At 37.2% G+C, this 25,407-nt stretch overlaps 1 protein-coding gene across 4 annotated transcripts in view; it reads left to right on the plus strand.

Annotated features, from left to right (window-relative positions):
- TMC6 (transmembrane channel like 6) overlaps positions 1-25,407 on the plus strand; it is a 1,104,128-nt gene that overhangs the window by 117,052 nt on the left and 961,669 nt on the right. Inside the window, exon 1 of one of the 4 annotated variants that reach the window (XM_044068186.1) lies at positions 11,096-11,212. The exons of 2 other annotated variants lie outside the window; for them this stretch is intronic. The gene's annotated coding sequence lies outside the window, so the exon portion shown is untranslated. Of the gene's footprint in view, positions 1-11,095; positions 11,213-11,234; positions 11,431-25,407 lie in introns of those variants that run through there. One more of the 4 variants, XM_044068182.1, reaches the window with a different exon arrangement.

Genomic DNA, 25,407 nt, shown 5'->3' on the forward strand with positions numbered 1-25,407 from the left:
GTGGAGAGAAGCAGTCAACTTAAAATATTTTAAATGCTGTATTGTTGTTTATTCATAGCAGAGAGAGTAAACAGGGAGAAAAAAGACAGAGAAGTTGAGCATTTAATAATAGACTCCCATTGTTGTCCTTTAACCAAACCAAATAAGTATCCACAGACAAAGGCAGTTATGTATGACTTTGTTTCAAATATTTTCTTTGTGTAGATGCACGGTTTATAATCTCTGATAATGAAAAATATCTGTTGCTGTTTTTTTAAAAGTAGCTAAGGTTACTGGGTACAAAATTAAGGCTCATAAAAAAATAAGGTTTTAGTTTTATAGTCAAAAAGTCATATTTTACAGCTTCTTGGCTGGACATATTATAAAGATTTTTATTAGTAGCAGATTCTTCTAAACTACAATTTATAATTCTGCAATTATCAGCAAATTCAACTATAATTCCATTTTCCTAATTTCATAATGGATATGCTTCAATTATAATTGCATTTTCTTCCACATTTTGACTGGTGTTATAAGTTTCATATGATCTGGATAACATTTTTGTGAAAGGGAAAATCTTAAATTCCTTAGGAGATTAGAATTTCACTGGCTTTTAGGTTGCTGACCCATAATTGTATATGCGTGCACAAGAGTATATAATAAAATGAAGACTCAATATGTCCGTTTGCTTCCATTAATCAGTTTAAATCGGCAGAACATTAGGTTGACAATGGAAAAGACAATAAATCAAGTGTTATTGCAAAGAGAAAAGCCCCTTTTGTACCCCACACCCTCTACTACTAAAATGTACTGACTATGGGATTGTACAGTAGCAGAGAAAATGTGATCCTCCCTGCTGTTTACTGATCTTGTGCAGAAGTGCTGTATGTACAGTGACAAAATAGGAATGAACTGAATGAGTAAACTACCCCATCACATCAAATGAAGCAATTAGGTAAACTGTTTCAGACCTACGTGCAAATTACCAGTTGACCTGTACTTTATCTTTACACTTTCTTGTCTTTGAGTGAACTGATGAACAAAATTTTCAACAGTGGTTGAATTGTGTGCAATCCTGTAAATTTTCTCTTGCCCTTCCATTGTTTAAATTACTTGCTAATAAAAATAAAAAAACATTTTTTTACTGGCTAAAGAGTCCCATTATTTAGAGAACTGCTCATAAAATGAATGCTAGATATAATATTGTTAATGATTATAAGGTTGAGACTTCCTTATCTGTGCAGTTCATTAACACTTCTTCTCCTTAGGTTAATGTTTTAAATTGAATGTAATTTTTTCTAACTTTTTTAAAACTAGATTTGGGTTGCAACATTTTGAATTCCGCACCATGCTATGCTTCATACTATAAGGTATGTTTGCCTGTAGGACTTCATCTCTCAAAGGCACATTTGCTAAAATGTATATGCAATGCAGATTCATTTTCATGCAATAAGTTTCAACAATAACGGATGAAATTGGGCATTTGATTCACATCTTCCAAGTAGCAATTTGCTTATGTTGTAGTAGAGATCTAATTGTTTAACATGTTCACATAGAAATGGAATAATTCTGCATAAAACATTTTTTTTGGCCTACTGGTTTCCAGGCAAAATAGATTGGATTATTGTTTGTATGTTACACTGGCATATGTTTGATGGCATCTGGTAATATGGTTATTCGGCCCAACAGAATGTACTTTTCTTCTCAGCATTGTATGACCCACAACATTTTAGAATTTCCTCATGTGCATTGCTGGAGGTTATTCTCTGAATCCTTATTTGAAATATTTAATTTGGGAGACCTAAAACTATATCTGAGGAGGAAGGGAGTTTTTTTTTTATTTTATCTTTTGTTATCTTCTTCTTTATATTTTTCATTCTCTTTCTCAATTTTATCGTGAAAATTTTCAGCATTATTTTTGCTAAGAATAATTAAGCACTGTTCGTTCATTTTGAAATACAACAATAGTAATAATATTGGATGCAAGCAGTAGACATGAGGTTTCTTTGCAGTGTCATTGGGCTTTATTCTCTGTGATAAACCTAAGAGCTCACTAGTCTAGGAGAATCTCAGAAAATGGCCACTGTTCAGGTAATTTGAATGGAATCAATTGAGGTGGCTTGGGCACCATGTAAAAATAGCCACTTATTACCTTTGTAAGCAGTATAGCCTGGCATAGCCCATGTCGAAGTTGTTCTTGGCATTTGGGCAGACCTCAGTCATACTGAAGAGATAATGTCCCTCATCTTGCTTGAGGACATCTGACAATCATGCGTTATGAACTGGAAACTGTTGCTGCTGTTAATGAAGAATAAGGAAGTCTGATCTCATCACTAGGACAAGTAGTTTATAAGAAGGTGGGAGTTTTGTTGATCACAATATTAAATGTGCACAGCATAGAAGATAGCCTGCCTGCAGAGCTGTAGCTCTGTGTATACCCTGAGAATCTGGGGTACAGTTTGACTATAACATCCTGTATAATCCTGCAGTATGACAACTGTCAGAGGGGCATTGAAGGACAATACTTTGCAGTGAGACATGGACAGGTGTGTTATTCCTGCGGATGACCTCATCTGCATATACTCTGAGCACCACAGGCAGACATGATGTGCAGTAGGAAGTGTATATCACTGCCAAATACACAACTAGTCCATACTAAGACTATCATAATTAATTCACTGAGTCCTGACTAGACGAAAAAATTGTATAAATACAATATTTTGAAGGAGGACATTTCTAAATATACTAACTTTGGGAAAGCAAAATAGTGCACAATGGGAACCCCATCCTTACTACAATGTTTTGGGATCACATACAAAGAAGAAATCTCATGGTTTGTTACTGTTATATTCAGTGATCATACAAGTAGAATGCTTCAAAATCCCTACATCCTGCACCACCACTACCACACACACACACACACACACACACACACACACACACACACACACACACACACACGTACAAACACACAACATCTCCAAATATGCCAAATCTGGGATCACACAACATTGGAGAAAAGGGCAAACTCCCTCTCACGATTGAACCATAATTTCACTGTCTGAACAGAATGATTACCTGAGCAATGGATGATCAGTTGTGACAGTGCTTTGATCACAATTGCAATTGATCAAGTGTCCCCCACAGTTACATATCTTGGATGCAGCCCTAGTAATCTCTTATTCCTAAACTGTGTGCCATTTTTTGTATCTTTTCCTGTTCATTAGCCTTTCACACTGCATACTTTTACTATAAATTCCTCTGATTCTTGATAAATTATTTTACTCTTGATAGTATATAAGCACCATTGTACATCACTTGTTAAAGTAAAATAACTCTCCATCTCTCGATGTCTTGTATTTTCATACTTATAAACTAAAGTTTATATGTATTACTGCTACCTTATAGAAATCATGGATTATGTCTTGGCTTAAAAATGCACTAACCAGTCTGTAATGTAAACTTTCATCTGGGAGTAGTACATTTTACATCCTCAACTCCAGAATGAGTTATCTTGATGCACCTTTTCCAAGTTATATTTACATCCAAACATACCCTCTAACCAAGAGAGTGAGCTAATGAAGCTGGTGTTTTCAAGCAAGTAGGCTTTAACCCCCTTGAGACATCAATTTGGTGCAGCCCATCTGGTGACCTCTGTTATTTAAAACAAAGAAAAGGCAAACTGATAATATTCCCACACGATTTAATGTTGGCGCTTTCGTAAACAGATTTACATGCACTTCTTCAGACATTAATTACTCCCAAGATACAACTGTTTTATAGTCCACTTAATTAATTAATTAGCAAATATTAAATGAATTAGTTATTTAAGTTAATCAGTAAATTCATCCTATGAAGTCATTTCATGTAAAGTAACCTTTTATAAACAAGATGCTTCTTAAATGTAAAAGAAATTGATGATGTATTTAAAACCCAAAACATAAACAAGAAATAAAAGTAATAATAAATAAAAGTCCTTATTCAGACTACTTGATGTTACTAACACTCATCCATGCAAAATGAATAAAGAGCTTAATTAACATAATGTATCATCTCTCCAATGCTCTTAATTTTAAGATATTTGATAGAACATGCTTCATTTAATCCAGAAAACTAGACACATAATTTTTAAAAGTTACTATTCGTAATTATTTACAGAAATAGGGGTTTGCTATGGGGTCCCCATGTGGGGGTAGGTTCGCTAATGCCATCATGGCCTTTTGGGAAAGAACATTTTTATTCCCAAATCCACTTTTCAAAGGTAAGGTCGCTTGGCATGCAAGATACCAAGACGACGTGTTCTTTATATTAAAAGGTGATGAAACTCTAGCAACAAATTGGTGAAAGTGTTGACTGGCTTTACTAACTTCCTGGAATTTACTTTTCAATTTAATGACAAGGTAATCAATTTTTTTGGACATCAAATTTTCCAAGGATGGGGAACATAATAGATATGAATCGCAAATATATAGGAAGCCTACATATTCCGGTTGTTTCTTGCATTTTCAAAGTAACCATCCTTATCAGAAGAGAGGAGTGGTTAAAGGCCAGCTAGTTAGGGCATCTAAAATGATTTCCAGTGGAAAAAAATTTAGAGTGTGACAATCTAAGAAAAATGTTCATAAAGCGAGCATATCTGGAAATATTTATAGAACATTTGACTGTTGAAGTCAAAGCAAAAAGAAGGTCCGGTCACTTTAAACCAATCTTAACAAGGGGCTACATTTCACAAGAATCATCCTCTAGCCCAATAGTTACTAGAGACTTTGATGAAACTACGAATAGTAACTTATTTAAAAATTATGTGTCTAGTTTTTTTAACAGATTATTCCATTAATGCTATAGATCTCAGAAATGCCCTAATAAATAATTGGGGGTTTATTCTGGAAGATCGGTCCATTGTCAGTATATTGGAGACGAAACCTTTGGTGACCTACAGAAGAGGGTTCAATTTAAAAGCCCTTTTAGAAACAACTAGGACCTACCATAGACATACCTGGGGCATGTACAAGTGTGGGTGATGCCATTACTGTAAATATATTCAGACAGGAGTATATGTGAAAATTCAAGGACATCAGGTATAACATAAAAGGAAAATTTAATTGCGAAAGCCAAGGTATAGTATACTTGGCTTCTTGCAGTCAATGTTCGGCTTTTTATCTAGGCAAGACAGAACGCCACTTTAAACAACGTATTTATAAGCATTTTATACAGCATAGCTAAAAATTCCAACACTAATGCCCTAGCTAGACATATAGCAGAATGTCAGTCCCACAGCTTTTCATTTACTACATTAGAACAAGTCGATAGGAATATAAGAGGAGGCCCATGGGAGCTTAGGTTTGAGGAAAGGGATGGCAATTGTTGACAAATGCACATGTTTTTCCTGGATTAAATGAAGCATGTTTTATTAAATGTCTCTTAAAGTTAAGAGCATTGGAGAGATGATACATTATGTTACTTAAGCTCTTTATTCATTTTGCATGGATTAGTGTTAGTAGCATCAAGTAGTCCGAATAAGGACTTTTATTTATTATTAATTTTGTTTATGTTTTGGGTTTTAAATACGTCATCAATTTCTTTTATATTTAAGAAGCATCTTGTTTATGAAAAGTTACTTTGCATGAAATGACTTCATTAGATGAAGTTACTGATTGACTTAAATAACTATTTAATTCATTTAATATTTGTTAATTAAGTGGACTATAAAACAGTTGTGTTTTGGGAGTAATTAATGTCTGAAGAAGTGCATGTAAATCTGTGTACGAAAGCGCTAACATTAAATTGTGTGGGAATATTATCGGTTTGCCTTTTCTTTGTTTTCACTAGTTCGAGTTGTTTTTGTTTGACCTCTGTTGGTTATTTGTATCTCTTTTGGTGCACTTGTATCCCCTTCTCTGCCTTATCTATGCCTTGCTCATTTCCATTCTAAATGCTCTGATTGGTCTCTCATTCATGCTAATACTAAACGAAAAAGAACATAAATATCCTGCATTAAGCATTTTCACTTGTATGTTGAAATTTAACGTTGTTTTTGAATATTCAAATGCTGTAAAAAATGTAGTTAATAGTTCTGTATGAAATTCAAATGTAAATATGCCAACTTCATGCTTCTTAAGGCAGAAGTGGCAAACTTCATGACACCTATGCTGACGGACAGTAGAGGTATGACTTCTGAATCCTGCACAGATGCACTTTTATAAGTACTTACACGAGTGCATGGATCGTGCAATCCCTAACAAAACCAAGATGCTATCCTCCAAAAAAAGGAAGCTAATCTGGTGGTCCCCTGCCATAAACAAACTCTACAACAGAATATAGAAACTGTTACAAAAAAGAGTAAAATCCCATGATTGGAGAAACTCCCTGGTCAGCCTCATTAAAAAGCTGAGATCCCTCATAAAATCCTCCAAAGCTAGTTGCAAAAACAAAATTGCCACTGATTCTAAAGACAACCACAAAGCATTCTATAGTTATGTCAAGAATCTCAGTGGCAACACTCAGATCTGCTCTGAGTTACAGCACAATGGCACTAAATATACAGAACTAACTGATATTGCCAACATCCTGGCAGATAGGTTCACTGCTAACTTTACCCCCACTCATCCCCTAAAGGGTCCATCTCTATACCAGAAGAATGCAAAGTTCCTGTAATCACGGCAGCACAGGTAAAAAAAAAAAAAAAAACACTCTCCAAAGCCAAGAACACAGCATCCATGGGACCTGACAACATCCCAGGCTGCGCTCTACACGAACTACAGAATGAACTGGCACCCCACCCAAGTACCATGTTCAGTCATAGCCTCACCTCAGGCTTTGTGCCCACTGAATGGCGCACAGCGATGGTTATCCCACTCCACAAAGGGGGAGTCACCACAGACCCCAGGAACTACTGCCCCATTAGCCTGATGAGCCTGTTCTGCAAGGCTATGGAACGTATCATCATGGAACTTATAAACAATGACATTGGTAATCTCCAAACTCTGGACCCCATCCAGTTCGGGTTTGTAAAAGGCAGATCATGTCTCCTAAATGTGACGGACTTCTTTGAAGCAGTCACCAAAGCCGTAGATGAGGGTAAGGTGGTTCAAACAGCCTATCTAGATCTCACCAAGGCTTTCAACACCATCCCCCACTCTGGAATTATAGATGAACTCACTAAACTAGGCATAAATCCCTATGTAACAAGATGAGTTGCCAACTGGCTCACTGACAGAACCCACACTGAAAGTAGTGACTCCAAATCCAACTTCAGACCAGTGACAAGTGAGTACCCACAGGGTTCAGTCCTGGGTCCTCTCCTGTTAGCCTGTACTTCAGAGAAGTAGATACCAAACACAGAATGTCTTTGGCTAACAAAGTTCGCAGATGACTGCAAACTAGGAGCCATAATAAAAACTCTTAACAATGTGGACATCCTAAAAAAGGCCCACTGAGACAGATGCCTGGTGTCAAAAGCCATGGCCTCAAGCTCAGTGCCAAAAAGTGCATTGTCATCCCTTTTGGTAAAAACTCTGTACCCATGAACTACCACATAGGTGGTAGTCTACGTAACACTGAAAATGTGATAGAGACCTTGGGACACAGGTGGACAGTAGTCTCTCCTTTGATAATCACATCGCCACAGTAGTCAGAAAATCCTATGTGGCACACCTCATCACAAAAGGTTTCTCATCCAGGAAAAAAGAGGTCATTGTTCCCCTCTACTCATCCCTCATTAAACCCATTATAGAGTACAATGCCCCTTTTGGTATGTATCTCACAAGCAATTTACAACAACTGGAAAAGCCGCAGAAATACCTCACAAAGAGGATTACCGGCCTCAAGCAGATGCCCTATACAGACAGTCTCAAAAAACTCCAGCTTTATATATCGCCTACTCAGAGATGAACTCTGCCTAACATACAAAGCTATGTCAAACCCAGAGCTGTTGGACATGCTCCACTTAAAGAAATCCCAATCCCTCCGAGCTACACGCTCTAGAGACCTAAACCTTGTCACCACAATAAACAGAACATGCTGGAGGGATAGATTCCTGTCCCAGAGACTTACCATACTCTGGAACAAAGTACCTACCTATATCAAACAAAGCTCCTCATTAGCACACTTCAAGAAAAATCTTGATGATTGGATGGGAAATAGGAAATTCACCTCTGGCATCATTTCTGTGGCTCTGCTCGACAGGGGCACAGGAAAATAATTTTCTCGGATGGCAAAAGCCAGGGTACCATTTGGCGTGGCTTATATAGGCCCTAGGGCCAATAGCCTAGTACCTACTATGTATAATATCAATGTTGTAAAAATGTAGCTACTGTATTTTGTCATTTGTGACGGACTGTTAATGTCCCTTGCCTCAGCCCTAAAGTTAAGCACAGTACTGCTGTGAACATTTCTGATGCTATTTCATTCTTTCTGAAATGTTATTTTCTTAATGTTTTCTCTTTGGAGTTTTTCTCTGTAGGCCTTCATTGAAAAGGGGTTTATTGCCCAGATGGACTTTCCCAGTAAACAGATGCCATTAAATGAATAATGATTACTTTCTCTATTCATAAAATAAATAAATAATAATTACTATCACTATTCATAATTAGCCTACTTACTGTTATATTTTTAACTGTATTAGCACTTAGGGCAGCACAGTGCTGCAGCAGTTAGCATGGTCACTTCATAATTTATTTATTTTATTTTACATTTGTTGACTAACTAGGATATATGTCCATTTTCAGTAGAGGCCCGGGGAGATGAGCTCCAAGAACACAATTCTAATAAAAATGTTGGTACAATACATAATTTAACAACTAGGTGTGACGAGGATTAGGAATAAGTATATTAGAAGGTCAGCCCAGGTTGGAAGGTTTGGAGACAAAGCCAGAGAGGCAAGATTACGTTGGTTTGGGCATGTGCTGTGGAGGGATGCAGAGTATATTGGGAAAAAGATGCTAAGGATGAAGCTGCCAGGTAACAGAAAAAGAGGAAGGCCTAAGATAAGGTTTATGGATGTGGTGAGAGAGGACAATGCAGGTGGTTGGTGTGACAGAGCAAGATGCAGAGGACAGGAAGAAATGGAAACAGATGATCTACTGTGGCGACCCCTAACAGGAACAGCCGAAAGAAGATGATGATGATGATGATAACCGCTCATTCCACAACTATATCACAAAATCACATACATATAACAAACCATAAGAATGAAATCACTGCAAACATTGGTGTTATCTACAAGATAAAATGCTTGTTTCTCCAATTTGGCCCTCATGGTTATCCCATTGGTGGCCGAAGTTTGAGCTTTTGAACTTCAGTTTGACAACGACTGGATTTTCTCTCTAGGAAGTCACTGTCAGTGAGTTGTGTCAACAAGGACTCCTTTTGAGGGGAATTTCCCTCTTCTTCGAGTTGCTGCAACCATAGAGTTAGTATATTTAAGTTTAGAAGGTGTGGGGGGCTTTCCCCCCTGCAAAAACACTTGGTGTTTTTCGGCAAGATGTGCTCAGTGAATGCAGTTCTAGGATTCCGATCCTCAGTGCATTCACTTTCATCTACTCATAGTGGGAGTGGTTCTGATATGTGCCTGCTAAGCAGAGCCTGCAAGTTTGCAAGTCCTCCATGTGTCCCCATGGGTTTTTGTCAGGTGCTCTTGTTTCTTCCCTTACCCCAGAGACATGTCATGAATGAACTGGTGCGCCATCATTATTGCCTATAGGGGTGTGTGTATGAGTGTGTCTGTTTGTGCACGTTTCCATGTCTTTATGTACACTTCCTGCAATAGATCAGTATCTTATCCATTATTACTTTCTCTGTCTTAAACCCAATGAGTGCCAGGATAAGTTCTTACTTCCACTGTGACACTGAATATTGTTAAGAAAATAATGACTGCAATATTCTATGTTGTTGTACAGAAACTCAGAAGGTCATTTGAACAGAGTTCAACTACCTGGTTAACAAATTGGTATATTTACATTACACTTACCCTTCGACTCTGTAACCCTGGTGATGTTTAAAAAGGTCAGAGGATCAGTTCATTTACCTGGGTAATAAACTAATACATTTTTAAAATAAGCAAACATTATGTCTTATTTTTTCCATTGCACATCTATCTATAATTTTACCATTATTTCTTGCATATGCTTGTATACCATTTTAAATATGCTTACATTATTTTATAAATACTGTGACTATATATGCATGTTTTGTACCACGCCATCAAAAGTATTTATTTTCATAAGTGTTTAATAGTGTGTACCTCTAATATGTCACATTTCTAAAAGTTTGTAATTTTATAACTACTGTGCCAGCATATACATGTATGTATGATGCCTTCCAAAGTCTATTTCTTATATTCATGTGTGTTTAAAAGCATGTAATTGCTTTATTACAACAATTTACATGTTTAATTTCTTACTCTGTGTAAAGTATGTAACTGATCCATCGCTGTATACAGTGTCTGAAATTGTCGCCACAACACCTGGGCAGTGACTGCAAACTGCCCAAATCATTTACCCAGTTCAAGTTAAAATAAAAATAAATACAAATAGTATCTGCACATGCATACACATATATTTATAAATATACACACATTTTATATGTATACATTATCTATCTAGATATAACTAAAATGTGTGTAGGTATGTATAAAACAGACAAAACATGCATGGTGGATTGTACAATAAGCAGTCACAGAATGAGTTTGTCAAATGAGGTAGATGGGAAGTCGGAAACATCTTCACTTCTGAAGTACAGATGAGCAAATAAAAGTTGTTAGCGGTCTTTGTTTTCTTTATTCTTAACTTGTTATCTACCATAATAATATTATTGATTCTGAATCTTGAAATGCAGCTATGGCAAGTTTTGCAAGATTCTCAGATGGATAAAATAAAGTAGGTAGATTATGGTTTCTAAAGCAAGCTGAAACAGGTATGTATGGGATGAAAACCAGTTTAAATAATGTTTTGGAGTGTGCCTGCGAAATGCATGACTGGTAGGGGGTTTCTTCAGCCCAGCAACAGGCACAGCTGTGCGTAACAGACCTGGACAACACTTTAGCTTTTCTTTGGCAGTCTGAAAGGCAAACAAGGAAGAAGCTTTGTGTAACACAGCTCTTTGTCTCCACCCACTTCTGAGTTGTATTTTAATGAATGCTGAAGAGCCATTATTCTTGAGTTTTAAGTATGTTTCTCTTTTGGAGAAGCCTGAGGGTCTGTGGGCATGTTATAGTCAGTTGCAGACGCAAAGAATTGTAAGTACCTTCCCCCGTTCAACAGAAGTGATTTGGTATGTTCCGTGCTTTTGTGGTTGCCTCTGACTGAAGCAGTCTTTGTGGTTTGGTCTCCAGTGAGCAAAGGTTCTGACAAACAAGCAAACTATTCCACATGTAAAAAGGGCTAATAGAAGAGAGCTGCACATTGCACACCAGTTGGCAGGAATGTGGTGCTTTCTTGAAAGTGTTTCCAGCAGGTATGTTCTGTATTCTACTACAGTAAGTAAGCTGCAACAAGCAATGTGCAAATTAAGAAGGCTGGCAAACATTTATCAGTATTAAAAAGAAAAAAAAAAACATTTCACAGCTGCTATAGAAAGGGCAGGGAACGTTGTATGCAGCTTGTGGGGGAAGTAACAAGATAACAGCAGTATCTGTAAACTGTTTTGCCTCAATGCTTCTGTCTTTTGGCGAGTTTTAAACTTTTGTGATTAATTGTGTGTGTGTGTGTGTGTGTGTGTGTGTGTGTGTGTATACACACGCACACACACAATAATAATATTATGTGTATATATGCATACATTTTATTTTATTTTCTTTACTGGGGTAAGACTCTGATGTCAGTGGACTTTTTGCAGATATAGCCTGGGGAAAATAAAACAGTTTTGGCACAGATTAGTCAAGGAGAATACAAAAATGTTGCACAAAAACATATGCAGTTTATGAAATATAAATTAAAACAGTTAAACTACAAAAAAGTTGAACATTGTTTTTTTGTTTTTTTTTTTACTGTTCATTACCCATCATTTTTATTAAGAAATACAGCTTGTATAATGCTATGGTTAAGTGGCATATCTTATTGTTCAGAAGAAATTGATGCCAGTACTTTTGCTGGTACTGCCAGATGCGGATGTGGCCCCGTTTTCTACAGTTAAAAATCTAAAATTTACTCTCGCTCTTCAGACCACATAATAACCCACATATGCCTACTGCCATTCACCTTGACTGGATTCATGTTGCTTGCTCTCCCGCCCCCCCACAGGGCTTATCCACAAGTATCCCATTAGATACCTCTGCCCACCCACCATCATGTGTTAGAGGTTACATGCTGCCCTCATCCCCTGAAAACACAACTATTAGATCCACTGAGAAAAAATACATGCAGCTGGCAGAAAGTCAAGAGTTCCAGCTGAAGTCTTGAGGATGCATTTTTATACATAAATTATTTTAACTTGTAGTAAAAGGCTATATGTGGCTGTATTACCAGATTTTGCTCCTGCTGTTTTAAAAATAATACAGGATGTGTGTGGGGATAGTTATATTAATGCTGTGTTGCAATTCTGCTCTGTGGACCCCAGGGAGGAAGGCATTCACTGTGAGAAAAAAAAGTTTGCATGGCTAGTCTTCTGTGTTTCTTTCCGCTTAATACCAGTCAGATAAAGAAATTGCTTTGAATCTTTTTTTTTTTTTTTTTTAGTGAATGCTTTTGTTGTAAATTGTTGTAAATAATGCACAATCTCACTCTGTGTACTTGAGGTAGTTAGATGTGTTGTTTCTCGTGTAGTTTGTTCCTTTTCTCAGTGTCTATTTTTGCCCTCCTTGATTTGATACAGTGCTGCATGTAACGATTGTTAACACTCAGCAGGTTCTAAAGATGTCCTGTAACCTGTTGCATGTAGATTGACCAGAGAAATGGTTGTCCCATGCAGGAAATATGATGATATGTTTGTTTTTGTGCTGATTGCACACTCTGGCTACACTATGTCTGACAGACTGGTATACTTGTAACAGCAGTGTTTCCTATTGCCCTATATCCCTGGTTACTGCCCACAGTGGTTCTCTATGCATCATAGTGCCATTCTGGGCTTGTAGACACCACCGTATAGATGAGTTGTGTAATACATTTAGATGTCTCTGTTACTTAAGTTGCAGGTTTGTCTTTGGTTACTAACCTCTGAACTATACAGCTGGCTTCCTAGCAGAAACCTTAATGCCAGATTAGTGCATATATAGATTATTAAACTGGCAAGTCATTCTCAGTGCTAATTAATCACAAGAATTAAATGAGTTCATGTCTGTCACACCTCTGCTTGAACAGAGTCCTTTAAGACCTTAATTAAATGATAAGTGTGATGTCTTAACTGATGTGGTGAAGTCCTTTATGTGCTGCTCAAGTTCTGTTGAATTGTTGCCAAGTAGGCAGTTTAGCTAGTTTCTGTTTCTGGCTAATTATTGTTTTACTGCGGTAACGTTGTCGCCTCACAGTTAGACGTTGCCCGTTCGATTCTCGGAGCGTCTTCTGTGTGGCGACATGTGTAAATGGGCGTTCCTTCGTTGAAGGCTGTGCATTAGGCCCGGCAAGCCAGGCTGCCAGCACGTAAAAATATACTGCCAATCATTAGCGGACCGGAGTTCCGCTGTGGCTACCCCTAACTGGGAAAAGCCGAAAGAGACAACAACATTGTTTTACTTTGTAATGAATGGTTTTGTGACCAGGATTTTGCAAGATCAGTGCAGTACCAGTGACTAAGCACCTGGTCCATTTTTGTGGTAGATCAGATTTATGTTGTCTTCCAAGATGAGACTACAGATGAAAATGCTATCTAAAGGTGTCCTCCTGGGTATGCTGTTTTTACCAGAACCCATGCCTCTTTGTTCGCATGCTGATGAAGAAGGATTATGGTATAGGATAATTAACTATAGTAAGTTAATTGCATCTTGTATGCCTGCACATGCTTAAAAATGTAAGAATAGTGCAAATACAAAATTTTAAATGTTATTATTTAAAGGAGGGTTCTTAAACATCGTTAAAGCGTTCAGTAAAAGTACAGAAGGTACAAAATGGTTTGAAATAGCCCTTTGGAATAGATGGGCCTTAAGAGGCCGCCTGATATTCCTCAGTAAGTTCCAACCACTGGTGACAAATGCATGAATTTCACTTGAGCTTGGCATACATAGGAGTACCATTTCAGCCAGAAAGTTTCTTCCACGTGCTGGGAATCACTACTAACCACTTTCTGCGAGGGGGTGACTAATTGATGAGCATCAGTAGCTCCTTTAAGTAAGAGGCACTTTATTAGTGCAGGGCTAGGTATGTTCGAATTATTAACATATGTACAGTATATATACAGTATATATAATTTATTTAGCAACACAAGCTGTCTTAAACAACTGTATAGCATGAGAGTGATAAATAACCATTAACACTTGACTGGGGTACAACAGGCAGCACTGCCTGAAGGCATTCGAGGTGACAAGTGCTTAGCCCAAGGTAAAGGACATCATGATAGTCTAAACTTGATGAGACTAGACTCCTACATGAAGAGAGCAAAGTATTTTGTGGTTAATTTTAACAATATTCCTCAAATGTTAAAGCAAATGTCATTTGGTCCCTCACTGATACTGGTTACTGATGACTCCACCCATATTATGCACATTGAATGCAAACTCAACTGTTTCAAAGCAACTATGGAGGACTTTAAGATACCTGATCATCCTGTGTCAAGGTCTGAGGAAGTCTAGTTATTAAGCTAGACGAAAAACGCTTAATAAAACCATAAAATTTATCAGTTCATTCATGTTCTGTACCAGGCTTTTCTGTCATTTCAAAAGTTTTAAGTGGATTTTTGTACGTGGCTTTATCCTGTGTCAGTAGTAGGTTGCTGTTGAGACTGGCATACATTTCAAACTCTTAGAGAAAGAAATCTGGGTAATGCCATGAATACGGGGGGGATAAAGGCCCAAAAATAGGAACAATTTTAAATATTGCTGTTACAGACTTGAAAAGTAAATAGAGTAACAGGTTTTGCATCAGCATGAATTTTTTGAAAGGTATGAAGTCTGAAACTCAAATGTCTCTATGTTCTGATTTAAGTCTTCAGTGATTTGCTAATGAATTCCTAGAAAACCACAACTTTATGAAAATGGAGAAAAATATGAGGCAGAAATCTGGACATTCTGCAAAAATCTGTACAATTGAGAGGTATGGCACAGAGGTTACATGATTATTTTATCTGACAATAGTCCATAGTACAAAAGACAGTAATTCAGAAGAGCTTGGCATGAGTGGGAATTCAGGCATACAAAGTCCATTCTACACTGTTTCTATAGTGTTTTGGACAAGTGTAGACAACTGTCCGAGTTATGGAGAATCTTTTAAGAAAGAGCTGTGCCAAAAGCTATGATTATGTCAACATGTTGGAATGTAATGTTCCTACTTTGCAGGAATTTATTCTGGCACAAAGTTAGGTGTCTGAAGTTGTAAAGATCATAATGCCTTTAATAGTGTAATGACGAGTATGAATATAAACTTGATATGTAATGTCCGAGGTTGCAGTACTCTTGTGTTCTCTCTACCCCAAGGTACAGCAGTCCTGAATTTAGTGTATACAGGTAGTAGTAGTATGAGGGCATGGGCCTGGGGGAGTGGCATCAAAACCATCTAGAAAAATGTTTAAAAGGTTTAAGTTCCTAAATTTGCTGTATTTCAGAAGTGTTGGGATCTACAGAAGTGGGTATTGCATTTGTGCTAGGGAGCCACTTCAACTATGTTTCTGATACATGAAAATCGGTACAAAATAAAGGAATTCAGAATGCAGGTTTTCTCTGTATGTTAGCAAAGAAGAAAACTGGAAACAAAATAAGAATGCCAACATCATCAGAAAGCCTGCAGATGGAAACTGAAGTAGTTGGTCAAGCAATTGGATGAACCAAAGGACTAAGGTATTTGTGGGTAATTGAGGAAGAGCAACCCAAATTGTTATAACCAGTCTTGCCAGAGAAAAATGGAGACCATGAGACTTGTGGTAGCCAAGCATAGCAGACAAAGGCTACTATATTCATGTCTCAAACAAAATGCATAATGCTAGAGCTGTTGATATTGGTAGGAAAAAATATAACTAGGGTTTAGAAAAAAGGTTACCCCAGAGTAGAAATTGAAAGGCTTATAAAATAATTAACTGTGATGGAATTGTGGACTGAAAACTAGAGGTTTAAAGAAAAGGTCAGAATGAAGTGTCCTTGGTTAAGTGTAATGAGTATTCCTAGTTTTTCAGCGTTCATGTATGGATACTGTCTAACTTCATTAACATACTTATTCCATTTAGTAGTATACAGGAATGTGGCAAGGGTGTAACTAAGCATATGCTTGCACTCTACAGAGAACATTTTTTCTTTGCATTACTCAGAAACATTGCAATTTTTTTCAGACCATATAACTGCCTAAATTTAATACCTTAAACAACAAGTACATAATTTGCTTACAGAGAGGATTGCAAATCTAAAAACAATACCTTTAATAGTTTTATAGGGACCCATTGAAATTGATGTGTACATTTAATAACTGCAAAGGGGGCACCATTTTGAAAGATATGTCCATTTGTTTGAAATGCCGAGTGGGTTGGGGGCAGTAAAAGGAGTTTTTGTGTACAAAATGGAATTTTCTGACTACACCCTTGGACTGTGGAACTCCTTAGCCATCCCAGTCAGATCTTTCTATTGATTGTGCTGTGCTTTAAACATTTTTATGTCACTGTTCTTTATAGATTGCTAGTGTTTATTTGGAATACAAATGTGGCTTTAATAAAGTTCTTAAAAATGGGACTCAGGCCCTCCTTTAGCAATGCTCCTTCAAACATACTGCATTCCAGAGATTATGTATATTTGAACACTTTAGTTATTCTTGAATATGTACCTATAGACTGTCCAGATATTTGCAGAATGTCTAGATTTTGCCTCCTATTTTTGGTGCGTTCCTCATAAAATGTGTGGTTCTCTGGCAAATCACTGGGGATTGAAGTTACTAAATAATGACATACATTCGAGTTTCAGACTTCATATCCTCCAGAAAATACATGTTAACACAAATTCTGTTATTCTAACAGCTTTTTAAGTTTATAGGAGTAATATTTAAAATCTGTCCCTATTTCTGGATCTTTGCCCCCCCCACACACACACACACACACACACACACACTGTTTTAGACTTTGTCTGGATCTCTAGCACTAAGAGTTTGAGAGATATTGTATGTATGCCTTGAGCACTTTAAATCTATTGCCTCTCTTGTCCAGTTTTTGTCAGTAGTAGGTCAGTTACTCATCAGAACATACTGAATGGTTTTGCATATTTGACTAGTCCCTGCTCTGTACCTGTAGTGATGTCTATGTAGCCCTGAACTTCTTGAAGATGTCTGTCCTTATTCAGGCCATGAATTTTCTGGTCATCATCCACTGTTAGGTTCATAGTTTCAGGTTTGTACCTCTTGATCTCTTAGTGCAAGAATTCTGGACAAAGCCAAAAATAATGTGGGTATAAAGACCCAAAATCAGGGACTGATTTTTTAAATATTGCTTTTATAAACTTAAATGCTAGAATAACATACTTTGCTCTAAAAGGATATGCTGGCTGAAATCAACTGATAAAGACAGACAGATCTTGGTAATTTGCGAGAAAACCACACGTTTTATGAGTAACAGTCCAGAAGTATAAGGCAAAAATGTAGGCATTCTGTGAAGATCTGGATAGTTGAGAAAGTTCATGGTTACTTCAAGATAGTCCTTGTTAAAGTTAAACTAAATGAGACCTGTTGCCTAGAGAGACCAGATATTTTATTTATTTGTATTTGTTTGCAGGAGGGCTGACTAAGCTAAACAAGTTCCTTTCCCAGTAGAGGCACAGGGAGAAAAGCTGCAGTGAAGCTGCATAGCACAGTACAATTTACAAAGCAATCCTATTGCAAGTTGAGTCGAGATCCAGTGAATAGTGTTGATATTGGAAAAACCAAAATAACATGCAAGTTGCATTACATGAAACATTATTTGCATCAAAGCATAATAAGGAATGAGCAAACCGAGGAGACTATAAATTATTTTGGCAGGGTACTTCAGAGTATTCTGAACGTCAGACATGATCACTGAATTACTAATTAAAAAAGTGTACCTCCTACAGTTAAATGAAGTCATTCTGTTGCCATGTGAAAAAGTGGTGGTGATTTAAACTCCCCAGTCTCTGTGTTTTCTCTTCTGTACAGTCTCTGCCTCTTCTTTGATTCAGGTTCTCTGATCTGTGGGCACCTAAACACTTCCTGGCTGCCTGTGTTTACAGCTGAATTTGACTGATATCTTCTGATTATGCAGCTATCTAAGCTGTTTTTTCTACTTGATAACTCACTTCTGTCTGCATTCTTTTACTTGTTTATCATCAAAATTAAGGGATTTTACTCCTTTGCAACTTGCCTGATAATTCTTTTGTCCCTCCACATGTGCCTCATTCCTCCTCAAAATGGCAACTGCACTGTTGTGTATTAGTGCTTTTAATCACCTCAATCACTCCGTTCCGTTTCCTAGAAAATACACATCCTTTAGCCTTCAATATAATTCGGACTATTTTCACATAACCCACCCTTATCAAAATCCTTGACCACCTAGTCTGTGTAAGTTTTGCAGTTTACTAATAAACATGAAATGCTTTCTAACTCACAGCAGAAAGTCTGTGCATGGAGTAGCTCCATCTGCATTTTTGTTAAATCTTACATATACAGTGTATAATTACATGGCACACCCCCTCACTGGATCATTAATCTTGTGGCCATAAATGACTTTTGATTTAGCTAATAATTTCCTCCTAATCCAATAGCTGCAAATGTTATTTTTATAATAGTTCAAGAACCTTACAGGTAAAACAGAATAATTTAGAATCTAAGGTTCTCTGTCTTAAAATTCACCTGTCTGTGGTACCCCCAAGGCTCTGCTCTTGGGCACCCTGTCGTCTTTATTCATCATCAGATTTAGTCATATATGTAGATTATCTTGTTCATGTAAGACCTGGCAATTCCAGCCTTTGTCTTTGGTCTGAATCTCAAAAATGACTTGTCTACTCTTTGGAAATAGTAACAATAACACCCAACATTTTAGGTAATACTTATCACCTCTGTCAAACTAGCTCTGTTTCTTTTTTGCCCATGCCCCCTTATTTAGCGTGACCCTTCCATGGCTATACTACTTGGATATATGCCACAGTTTCTAATTTAGTTTTGACTGCAAAATTTCATGACTTCTAACTCGAGGCAGTAGATGACTGCATATGAAAGATTGCTACTATGGTTTTCTATGCTCTCAACAATTTCTGTTGTTGCATCATATTTTTGCCCTGTTCCTAGAAACATTTTTGATTGTCTAATAAATCACTGAAAATTGTAGCCAGTTAAGTCAGAGTTTCATTCTTCTTCTTCAGATTATGTATGTTAATACAAAACCTGTTCTTGTATTTACTTGTTTAAGCTTGTAATGCCTTTTTGTATATACTTCAGTTAACATCCATGGCTCCTTATGGAGTCCATAGCCTTTTGGGCCCCATTTCTTTAAGAAACTGACCAGCTGATAATAGAAGGTATTAGAAAAGGCAAGGAGTTAATAACAAAATGACACTTGGATTGTAATCTGCAGTGGTCAGCAATAGAGAAATTGGTAATCTTTATCCACTTTTCATAATTTTTATTTATTTTATTTAACATTTGTTGACCGGGAAAGTCAGACTAGGACAGAGCCTATTTTCAGCAGAGGCCTGGGGAGAAATGCTCCATACGCATGTCTTTGTATTGTGGGAGGAAACCGGGTACCCAAAGGAAACCCACATGAATGTAGGGAGAACATGCAAACTCTGCACAGAAGGCACCCTAGCTGAGAATCTAACTGGAAAACCTCTTGCTGTGTAGTGACCACATTAACCGCTGCACCGCTGAGACATCTACATGCTGTTGATTGGTATGGTCTGAAATGCCATGGTTGGAGACAGGAAAAAATCATTGTCAATGTCCATTTACATCAGACTGTACTGGAGATATTGCTAGTTGCTATATGCTTGTTAGTTCCTCTATATACTCAAACGCGAACAGAAACTAGTAAAGAAAAAACAAAAACAGCTTGCGGGAAACAATTATAATCGTGTTCATTACAAGTAAAGCTTGAATTCGAATTTGTTTCATGCAAGCTTCTTTACTAGCTCCTCTATATACTTAACACTCCAAACACCAACTGGATTTCACATTATTGCATGGCATAAGGTGAAATATTAGATATTGTTGAAGAAAATTGTGATTAATATTCACACTGCAAGTTTCACATCTTGAGAGACATTTAGTGTTGTTTACATTGCTAATTATACAATTAAACATATGCTTTCATATGTCTGTAAATATTTCAATAAACCTGCATTCTGAGAGGAATTTCTTGCTGTTTTGTAAACCAGCCATAAGCTTTCACGTATGTGTCCTAGCAATATATGTCTAGATTGTGCAGTTTCCAAAATATGACAATTTGTGAAAATTGTGTACATCATAACAGTTTTGATTTTACATTTTATTGTAATGTATATGGAAAGACTATGATGACACAGACTTACTACTGTGAGAATCCTTCTTACTGATAACAGTATGCCCATCATAGCAAAATACTCTGCTGTACTCTTCGCCCACTAGAGACCTTCAATCTAGCAGTAAAGTTTTACTGTCTATCGGTAAGACATTCAAAACTGCTGGAGACCCTCTCTACTCTCATTATGTGTCAAAACTCTGGAATTAAATCCCCACACAGTTAAAACAGATAGAAAACTTAACATAGTTTCAAAACTTTGCTTAAACAGCATCTATTCCAGAGATGTCTCTCTCCTTCCTGTTCACCTTGTTAGCTTTGGAGATCAGTGTGTATATTGTACCTAGTCAGCCAATGTAATCAGAAAGCATGTGCATATAAGTTACTGAGTACGTGCGGGATCAGTGCCATTTTGTATGGTCATTCAGTGTGATTGCTAGCTTGAATGGCGATGCACATGAGTGTGTTTGAAGTAATGAGTCCGTCAGTAAACATATGAAGTTTGAAGTGTATGTTCCAGTTAAAGCTCCTGATATGTTTATGTACAATAAATGACTTGAACCTATACCGTGCCTCAGTGTCTCATTTGAATACAGGAGGCATGCAATGTGGTGGCAGAGTGGGATCCGAAGTTTGAAGCGGCTCTCAAACCATGAGGCACACAGTTAGAAGTGGAGTAATATCCAGGAGTGAATTTGCAAAAAGGTCAGAGGTTATTTGAAGTACTTAAATTCATTTTAAATGATTTTCAGTCGCAAACGTGGCATAGCATTCAAAGTATTCAAAATCATTACCAAGTTATTTGAAATGTCTGAAATAGTGACATCATGATTAAAGTGTTTGAAATCGTCTCCAAAGTGTTTAAAATATTTGAAAAGGCTAAAATGTCCACATTTTTTCATAATGTACAACTTTTTCACAGTAACTGAGATTTTTCAGTGTCCTGAGTGTTCAAAGTATTTGCAGTGTTGAAATAAAACATTTTCAGAGATATTGTTGTGCACTTCAGCAAAATTACAAGTGCCAGGTCTATAATTATGATTAAAAGAAATTAGTTGTTATAGCAGAGGGATTACACAGACCTGAACCACTGATGTTTGATAATATTGCAGAGAATTGACAAGTGTTTGAGCAAAAATATGATATTTTCAGACAGGCTGCATTTTCTGATAAAGATGCACGTACAAAAGCATTTATACTTCCCACTTTAGCTGGCTCAGAAGCCATTGGATGCGAATGTTCATGTGTGCATGCACCTGCTCTGTATGCAGGAGAGGGGGAGAACTGCCATATTGTGATACAGGCTGAAACATGGGAAGATGCTGAGTGCTTAAAAACTAATTTAGAGAAATGTGTAGCCCTCAAATGAATATTGCAATGGAAAGGCGCAGATTTTACACAAGAAATCAAAAGCCTGGTGAAACTATTGCAGCATATATTACTGACTTGAGAAATAAAGCAAAAACATGCACATTTGGTGATCTAAGATATGAGTTGATAAAAGGCCATCTTGTATGTGGTGTTAATGATGCAATGAGAAAGATTTTGCTTTGAGATAGTGAATTAAGATTAAAGCCATAAAGATTTGCCAAATACATGAGCTTACAGAAAATGATATGGATGTGCTTATGAATGAGAAAAGCATGTTTGCAGTATTAGCTAGTGCGAATGTTTATTGTATACAGCAGAAAGTTAAGATGAAAAAGAAGTATAAACTGAAAGGTGTGGCAGCCAACCTCATTGTTAACTGTCACAAATGTGGAGGCAGTCATGAAGAGAAAACTATTTTGCTCTTGGACAGCAATGTCACAAATGTAAAGGGTGGAATCCTTTCAAAAGGTTTTGCAAGTCTAAAGTGTTGCAGACTTGTATTAAAAGAGAGTATCTGAAGAACCAAGTAGATCAGATAGAGATTGTGCAAACTCCAGGAGCTGTGAGCAAACTTTCTATGTTGATGGTGTCTCTGATCAGTGAAACCGTTAATACAGTAGACTAAGGACTATCAGTTGTCAGCAAAGAGCAAAATATTTTTTTACTGTACAAATTAATGAGAAACCTGTAAAGCTTAAAGTAGACACTGGATTTAAGTGCAATGTTATATCAGTGCAAATGTTTGCTAAAGTAAAAGCTGGTGAGAAACTTGAGTCAGCAAAGTGTGCAACACTAGTTGCTTATGGTGGTGAAGAGATTCAAACTGATGGCACAGTAGTTCTTTCAAGCCATTCTGCTGGAAACACCTATGACGTGCAGTTTTACGTAGTCAATAGGCACATGCAGTCCCTGTTAGGCCTCAAAGACAGTCTGAGAATGGGACTGATTTCATTTAACAGAGGTTCACCATATAAGTATGTATAACAACGATAGTTTTATACAGAATATCTTTAGTGAATATGTTGATATTTTTCAAAGACAAGTTTAGTAAACTTCCAGGCACATATTCCATGAAGTTAAACCATGAAGTAAGTCCAGTATACAGACCAGCATGGAAGGTTCAAGTAGCAAAGCAGAGTAAAGTAAAAGCAGAACTAGATAAAATGTTGAATTTAGGTTTCCTTATTCCAGTAGAAGAACCAACTGAAATGGGTATCCTCCATGGTTGTAGCTCATAAGAAAAGCTCAGATGATCGAATATGTGTTGAGCCAAGAGACTTAAACAAAGCACTAAGTATCCTCATCATCCTATGTGTACAGTAGAAGAGGTAGCCACTCTCATGCCAAATTCCACTGATCTTTCAGTCTTAGACGCAAAAAGTTACTTTTGGAAAATTTCACTGGATCGCAAATCTTCATTAACTACATTCAGCACACCATTTGGTAGATACAGATTTCTGAATTTTTGAGTGCCATTTGGGATCAGATCTGCCAGTAAAGTCTTTCAATGTGCTATGAAGCAAATTTTTCTGTGGTTATCAAAGTGCTATTATAGTAGACAACATTATGGTTGGAGACTATGGTGATGAACATGATAAAAAAAAATCTCGGGAAAGTTCTAGACCATACATGTTAAGTAAATCTTAAACTGAATCCTCAGAAATGTAAATTCAAACTGAAAGAAGTTACTTATTTTGGACATTTGTTTGCCAGTTCTGGCTTGAACCAGAATAGTCTAAGCAAGCAACAATTCTTGAGATGCCATTCCAGTGATCTTTCCAATGTTTTCTAGGTATGGTCAACTATTTAGGAAAGTTCATCCCAGACTTTTTGTGAGCTTTCTGCCCCATTACATGAGATGACCTGCAAAAATGTAACCTGGTCCTGGTTGGAATGACACCAGAGAGCATTTGATATTCTGAAGAATAAAATTGCCAGTCCACCAACACTGAGATAGTATGATGTTCACAAACTTGTAAATCTCTTTTTTTGTGATGCTTCAAAGTATGGCCTTAGTGCAGCATGTCTTCAAGAAGGCATACCAGTAGCTTGTGTGTCAAGAACTTTAACTTGAACAGAGATACATTATGCACAAATAGAGAAATAACTTTTGGCAGTAGTATACGCATATTCGAAGTTCATTGATTGGATAGGTCTGCCATAAATATAATCACCAACCAGTAGTGGCAATTTTGAAATAGCCAATGCATACCGCCCCAGCATGATTGCAACACATGATGTTAAAATTTCAGAAGTATGATTTATTATTATTTACAAAAAGGGCAAACATTTGTACCTTGCTCATACTTTGTCATGCACACCCAGACAAATGACCGAGCAGAGTGAAAATGAAACATCAGACTTTGAAGACATGGAAGTCAGAATGTTTTCGTCATCATGGCTTGATGAACTAAGAAATCACACAGCTTCAGACCCAGTTGTCCAGAAAATGAAAAATGTTCTCAATCAAGGATGGCCACCATGACAAACCAGTTTAGCTCTAGGCATTCAGCAGTATTTTCCTTACCGAGACAAATGCATGATGGAAGGAGGAGTAATCATGAAAGGTCTAAAAGTGGTAATTCCTAAAGATTTACAACAGGAATATATCAATATTTTGTACTGTGGTCACCCAGGTACTAATTCAACCAAAAGAAGGGCAAGATGCATAGTATTTTGGCCTTCTGTGTTCAAAGATATAGAGAAAGAAACACAAGCATGTTCAATTTGCATCAGCACTAAACCACATCAACAAAAAGAACAACTTCAGCTACACCAAATTCCTGAATTACCATGGTTGGTGCAGATATTTTTAAATGGTCAGCATTACTTCGTGTTGGTAGACACGTACTCAAATTGGTTTAAAATAGACCTACTTCCTAACTTGAAGTTCAGTATAGCAATTGCGAAGTTGAAGAGGCATTTTTATGTCCATGGTAGTCTGCACAAAGTCATGTCTGATGATTATGCACAGTTTACAAGTCAGCAGTTTAAGAATTTGCCAAGTCTTAGGACTTTGCCCATATTACCAGTAGTCCTGATTTATCCATAAGCCAGTGGATTAGCTGAACGTGTAGTTCAGAGTGCAAAACGTTTGTTGGAAAAATCCAGGAGAGATGGTACCGATGGTATCTCAGAAACATTCCTTGAGATAACTTGCTTGGTTCACCTGCACAGAGATTAATGTCCAGACAGACTAGAACAACTCTACCAATCAGTAAACAATTGTTAATACCAAACCTCACTCTCCAAAGCCAAGAACACAGCATCCATGGGACCTGACAACATCCCAGGCTGCCTTCTACATGAACTGGCACCCCACGAAAGTACCATGTTCAATCATAGCCTCACCTCAGGCTTTGTGCCCATTGAATGGCGCACCACAACAGTTATCCCACTCCACAAAGGGGGGGCCACATCAGACCCCGGGAACTACCGCCCCATTAGCCTGATGAGCCTGGTCTGCAAGGCCATGGAACGTATCATCATGGAACATAA

The sequence above is a fragment of the Protopterus annectens genome, chromosome 4.part0, assembly GCF_019279795.1.
Source record: "Protopterus annectens isolate FY-2018-M chromosome 4.part0, PAN1.0, whole genome shotgun sequence".
Classification (NCBI taxonomy): Eukaryota; Metazoa; Chordata; order Ceratodontiformes; family Protopteridae; genus Protopterus; species Protopterus annectens.